This window comes from Penaeus monodon, chromosome 43 (assembly GCF_015228065.2).
Source record: "Penaeus monodon isolate SGIC_2016 chromosome 43, NSTDA_Pmon_1, whole genome shotgun sequence".
Taxonomy (NCBI): Eukaryota; Metazoa; Arthropoda; class Malacostraca; order Decapoda; family Penaeidae; genus Penaeus; species Penaeus monodon.
Window position 1 is genome coordinate 1,134,506 of NC_051428.1, and position 7,500 is coordinate 1,142,005.

Sequence of the window (7,500 nt, forward strand, 5' to 3'; positions counted from 1 at the left end):
TCTATTCATGCAAATAAAAGTTTTATATAAAAAATAAATACTAATAATAATAATAATTATAGTAATAATAACAATAATAACGATAATAACAATAATGATGATAAAAATATATTATAAAAATAAAAAAGTAAAAAAATAAATAGATAAATACATAAATAAATAATAATGAATAAGTAAAAAAAAAATAAAAAAATAAAAACAAACTCCAACTTTTTCATCGCAATTTAGTTCTAAATAATTTCTTAATAAAAAAAATCGCTTACCGTTATTAATCAAACTAACCTCGACTAACGAATGAAATTTTCTGATCAATTACGAGATAACGAAATCGGTCCTTACGGCACCGCAGAGAGGGAGAGAGAGAGAGAGAGAGAGAGAGAGAGAGAGAGAGAGAGGAGAGAGAGAGAGAGAGAGAGAGAGGGAGAGAAGAGAGAAGAGAGAGAGGGAGAGAAGAGAGACGAGAGAGAGAGGAGAGGAGAGAGAGGAGAAGAGAGGAGAAGAAAGAGAGAGAGAGAGGAGAGAGAGAGAAAAAACAGACAGACAGATAGAGAGAGAGAGAGAGAGAGAGAGGAGAGAGAGAGAGAGAGAGAGAGAGAGAGAGAGAGAGAGAGAGAGAGAGAGGAGGAGAGAAACCGAGATAGATAGATAGAGAGAGAGAGAGAGAGAGAGAGAGAATGTGAACAGACAGTACACAACACAATATCTGTTGTGTCATCTCCCCAAAATGCTATGATAATAAAATTGATAAATGAATGGAGATAATCAGGTGAATAAGATAATAGAGATAATGATAATAATGATATTGACAGTGAAAGTAAGGATATCTTTAATGATTATAATAATGAATATAACTACTAATATAACTAATATTAGTATTAATGTATTTGATAATAACAACGATAACAACACTAATTGTCATTGTGATAACGATAGTAATAGTAATAATGGTAACAATGGGAATAATAATAATGATAATAATAATTGAAATAGTAACGATAGTAGTAGTAGTAATAATAATAATTTTCATTATACAACTACTACTAATAATAATAATAATAATAATAATAATAATAATAATAATAATAATAATAATAATAATAATAATAATAATAACAACAACAACAACAATAATAAAAATGATAATGGTACTAATATTAAGATATTAATAATAATGATAACTGTGGTAGTGATGATAATAATGATAACAATATTAATTACTTATAATAAAAGTAATTATAATAATAATGTATTGAAAAGAAAGAAGAAGAAAAGTGTAACAATTACTGCGACTTGAAATATGACATTGCAAGAATGTGGAGAATGAAAGATGTTGAAGTTATTCCAGTAGTAATAGGGACAGTGACAAAGCAGTTCGAGAAATGGATACAGAAGCTGGATTTGGAAATTACAGTTGAAATGTTACAAAAAACCTTCTTTACTAGGAAAAGCAAGAATAATTCGAAAAGTCCTGGACATGAAGTGAAAAGTAAAAGAGAAAGAAGTTACAATACCTAAGACCACTGGTTGTGGTCCGCTACTGCAGCTCATTCACCAACATGTAAGACCAATCTTGAGAGTACCAGAAATAATAGCAATGAAAAATAATAGTAATAACAATAATAATGATAACAATAATGATGATGATGATGATGGTAATACTAATGATAGTAACACTGATAATATTAATAATCACCATCATCACGATAATAATAGTACTACTACTACAACAATAATAATAATTATAATTATAAAGATACGATAATGATAATGATCATAATGATGATAGTGAAAAGACGAATAAGAATAAGAATAATGATAACAATAATAATGATAATAATATTAATGATAATTGTAATAATCATAATTATAATCATGATAATAACAATGATAATAATAATAACAATGATAACAATAATAATTATCATAACAATAATGATAATGATGATAATAATCAAAATAATAAAAAATAACAATGATATTAAGTTAACAATGACCATAATAAGAATGATAATGACCATAATAACAATATAATAATGATAACAATAACAATAATAGTACTACTGATAACAATAATGATGATGATGATGATGAGAATGATAATAATAATAATAATAATAATAATAATAATAATAATAATAATATTGATAACAACAATAACAATAACAATAATAATAATAATTATTATTATTATTATCATTATCATTATTATTATTATTATTATTATTATTATTGTTATTATTATTTATTATTGTTATTATAATTATTGTTATCACTAATAGTATTAATGTTAGTATTAGTATTAGTGATAGTATTAGTTTTATCATTATCATTAGTATTATTGTTATTATTATTAATGTTAATATTATTAATGTTATCATTATTATCATTATTATAAGTCTCATCATTATTGTTGTTGTTAATAATGACAGTAATGATAATAACAAATAATAATATTGAAAAAAATTATGATAATTTATTTAATAATGGCAATAAGAAACTACAATAACGATAAAAATAACAATATCAATAATAATGATATCGATAATAGCAATAACAATGAAGATTAAGATAATAATGATTTTAAAAAATAACAATAACAACAATTACATTTTACCACCAACACTTGCAACAACAACAACAACAACAACAACAATAATATTTTTTCTCCGCTTTCGAAACCCGAGAGCGAAACACCGACGCAGCATTTCGAAACGCGACCGAACCTTTCTGAAACGGCGGTGCAGGTAGCGCTATTGTAATGTGTCTATCAATTGGACAACAGCTTGTGTAACATTTATCATAACTGATCGTTCGTTTTGATACTACCAAGTTCTGAGTCCGTTTTTTTTTTTTTTTTTTTTATGATGATTATTATTGTTTTCGTTTTTCCTCGTGATTTTTTGTTTTATTATTGCTGTTTATTCTTTATTGTTATGGTGATTAGAATTAGTTTGTTTATGGATGTTATTATCTTTTGTTTTTGTTATTATTAGCTTTATTGTTATGATTCGTGTGAATATTATTATCATTATCATTATTGTTGTTATTATCAGTACTATCATTTTTACTATTATTCTTATCAATATCATTACTATCATTATCATTATTATCATTATTATTAGTAGTATTATTATCATTGTTATTATTATCTTTATCATTATTATTGTTATTATTATTATTATTATTGTTATTATTGTTATTATTATTATTATTATTATTATTATTGTTATTATAATCATTATTATCATGATTATTATATTTATTATCCGTTGTGTTTCATAATCATCGTCGTCTTCGTCTTTTCCTTTTTTTCTTTTCTTTTTTCTTTTTTCTTCTCTGTCATCATCATCATTTTTGTCTGTTTTTATTCTGTTTCTGATTCCTGTTCGTCTTCTTTTTTCTCTTCTTTATTCTTTCTTCATCATTATCTTTATCATCATTATCTTCTTCTTCTTCTTCTTCTTCTTCTTCTTCTTTTTCTTCTTCGACTTCTTTTTCTTCTTCTTCTTCTTCATTCATTCTTTATTTATTCATTCATTTCTTCCTTTCTACTTTTCATCCTTCCTTCCTTCCTTCCTTCCTTTCTTCCACTCTTCCTTCTTCCATCCATCCTTACTTCCCTTCTCTCTCTCTTTCTTTCTTTTTCCCTCTCCTCTTCCAATTTTCCTACGGATTGTTAATTTTTGTAAAAGATATTTATGCGATGTTGTTGAGAATCGGAGAGTCACTGCATGCTGATGAAATTAGGGAGATGAGGAACCAGAGAGATAAAGAAGGAAATAAAGATAGATAGATAGGAGCAAGATAGACATATAGATAGATGTGGACACACATAGGAAGATTGAGGGAGAGAGAGAGAGAGGAGAGAGAGGAAGAGAGGAGAGAGAGGAGAGAGAGAGAGAGAGAGAGCGTGAGACACAGAGAGAGGACACAGAGAGCGAGAGAGAGAGAGAGAGAGAGAGAGAAGAGAGAGAGAGAGAGAGAGAGAGAGGACATAGAGAGCGAGACAGAGAGAGACAGAGAGAGGGGGGGGGGCGGGGGAATAGATAGATGAATAGATAGAGAGGGGGAGATGCAGGTAGACACACAGACAGACAGACAGACAGACAATCATACAGACAATCAGATATAAAGAAATGACGAAATAAGAAAAAAACAATGATAAACAGAGAAAGCAGAGAGAGAGAGAGGGGGGGAGGGAGAGAGAGAGAGAGAGGAGGAAGAGAAAAGAGAGAGAGAGAGAGACAGAGAGAGAGAGAAGACAGACAGAAGACAGACAGAACAGAGACAGAGAAAGAGAGAGAGAGAGAGAGAGAGACAGAGAGAGCGAGAAAGAGAGAAAGAGAGAGAGATAGAGAGAGAGAGAGAGAGAGAGAGAGAGAGAGAGAGAGAGAGAGAGAGAGAGAGAGAGAGAAGCGAGAGTTCAAATGATACGATAAATTTAGCCAATCCAGACTCCAAACCTGTTTCTGTCACTCAAATGCATGAATATTAATGAATGAACAAGGGCTACTCGAACGGATAGGGGAGGGGGGGGGTAGGGACATGGTGGAGGGGGAGGGGAGGAGAGGAGAGAGAAGGGAGAGATTAAAAGGAGGAGGAGAAAAAGAAGGGGAATGGAATAGGGAGAGAAGAGAGAGAACGGAGGTAAAAGGTGGAGAAAGAGAAGAGGAAAGGGGAAAAGAAGGAAGAGGGGAAAGAGGAAGGAAATGGGATAGGGAAGAAGAAAGAGAAACAGGATGGAGGAGATAGGAGAGATATTGAAGGAGGAGGGTAAAGAATAAGAAGAGAAGAGAAAGGGGAGAAAAGGAGGAAAATGGAAATAGGATACGAAAAGAGAAGAGAGAAAGAAAATGAAGGAAGAGAAAAAAGAGACGGAAAATGGGATAGGACAAGAAGAGAGAGGGAGATAAGCAAGAGAAAGGAGATAGGATAAGGAGAGAGAAGCAAGAAGGAAAAAGATTCAAGAGGAGAGAAAGGGGGAATGAGAGAGAGAGAGAGATAAGAGAGAAAGGAGATTTAAAAAGGAATATATGGTAGGATTAGGGAAGACAAGAGAGAGAGAAAAAAGGAGATAGGATAGAGAAAGAGAAGGGAGGAAGGAGAAGGGGGAAGAGAAGGAAGAAGAGAGAATACAAAAGGGAAAGAAGAGAGAAAGAAAGAGGAGAGAGAAGAGAGATGAGAGAGGAGGACTTAAACAGAAATACGGAGATACATATAATGTGTGTGTGTAATATATATATATATATATGTATATATATATATATATATATATATATATATATATATATATATATATATATATATATGTGTGTGTGTGTGTGTGTGTGTGTGTGTGTGTGTGTGTGTGTGTGTGTGTGTGTGTGTGTGTGTGTGTGTGTGTGTGTGTGTGTGTGTGTGTGTGTGTGTGTGTGTGTGTGTGTGTGTGTGTGTGTGTGGTATGTGTGTGTGCGTGTGTGTGAAAAAAAAAATAAAAAAAAAAAAAAAAAAAAAAAAAAAAAAAAATATATATATATATATATATATATATATATATATATATATATATATATATATATATATATATATATATATATACAAATATATATATATATTATATATATATATATATATATATATATATATATATATATATATATATATAAACACAGACACATACAGTACATATGCATATAAACTGGCACTCAAAAGCACGAGCAGTATGCTAAACAAAACATAAAAAGACGAAAGGTGAATAATAAGGAAAATGAGAATAATAAGCCTCGCGATGAAAGAGGGAGATAAGCATAAGAGGATTGGACAGAACACGCAAGGAAGATTCGGCGTAGCAAATGGGGAGACGGAGATAATTTCGATAAAGCCATAGGAGAGATGATACGAGATGAGAATAAAATCAGAGAGATGGAGATCGTGTGGGAAACGAAACGAGAGAGCCGGGGATTTGTGTGTGTGTGTGTGTGTGTGTGCTTGTGTATGTGTGTGCTTGTGTGTGTGTGTGCTTGTGTGTGTGTGTGTGTGTGTGTGTGTGTGTGTGTGTGTGTGTGTGTGTGTGTGTGTGTGTGTGTGTGTGTGTGTGTGTGTGTGTGTGTGTGTGTGTGTGTGTGTGTGTGTGTGTGTATGTGTGTGTGTGTGGATATGAAGAGAGATACACACGTCATAGATATACATACCTACATTAACCAGCAGGAAGCACACACACACACACACACACACACACACACACACACACACACATACACACACACACACGCACACACACACGCTGTACTTAGCCAATGAAATATTATCCCAGACTGTGTGTTTATATGTCAGCTGTATTGATATATATCTATCAGTATTTTTACCTTATCACCCCCTTTTTATCACTGTATGTTTTCGCTTTTTTTATAAATGCACTCTACATAATGTTTTATATAATTCCTTTTTTTTTAAACCTCATCTTCGCCTATTTCTCAGAATAAGAAAAAATAATAAACGCAATATAGAGGAAGTTCCATGCCCAAATTACGGTTAATAAAAGAGAGAGAGAGAGAAAAAAAAAAAAAGTCCTTTTTTTTTTTCTTTCTCTCTCTCTTCCATCTATCTCTTTGTTCATCTACGTTTTATAATCATTACCGCACAACTCAGCGGTCGAACAACCCGCGTCTATATACCTAAAAGTCGCTGATCTGTAATTTAGCCAAAACCGACATGAATTCTGGCACCGACGCGTTGCCATGGTGATACTTCATGGCCGCTATAAACAAATGACGGAGAGGCTTTTAAATATCATTCAGTTCACCAAAAAACCCGGGGGCGATTATCTTTAAATGCTGTGTTTTCCCGGGTAAGCCCCTCGTGGCATTAGAGTAACGTTGTTCTAAATTAAATAGCATCTTAGATCAATGGGCCAATATGCGCATCGCGAGATGGAGATGAAAATTACGCATTAAGTTAGTCGAAGATTATGCTAATTTTATGCGTAAGACGGATTTATCTGGGGTACTGAGTGGAGGACGAGGACTATAATTTTCAAAAAAAAGAGAAAAAACGATCAAATTTAAATTTTCAACGAGGCGGCAAAACACGTTTCTGATAAACTCAAATTGATGCTCTAAAACCCCTATTTTTTTCCTCTTTTTTTTAATGATTTTTTTTTTTCCTATTTCAAAACAACTAGCTTCATTATCAAAAAACCAACTGCTGTTTTCACAAATTTTTTTTTTTTTTATTATAAAGGGAAATTTGACTTTTAAATGCCTTCCCCCCTAAAAGAAAAATCTTTCTATTTTTGCCAAAATTTGCATCACAATGTCGAAACAGTACCACAAACATCAAAAGTTCCTACTCTAAACCACAAAAAAAAAAGAGAAAAGAGAGAGAAGGGGGGGGGAAGGAGGAGGAGGGAGGGTGAACGGAGGGGAAAGGGAAAAAGGAAAAAGAGAGAGGGGAGGAGGGAGGAGAAGGGGGAGAGGAAGGAAGGAAGGGAAGGGAGAGAGGAGGGGAAAAAACAAAAGAAGG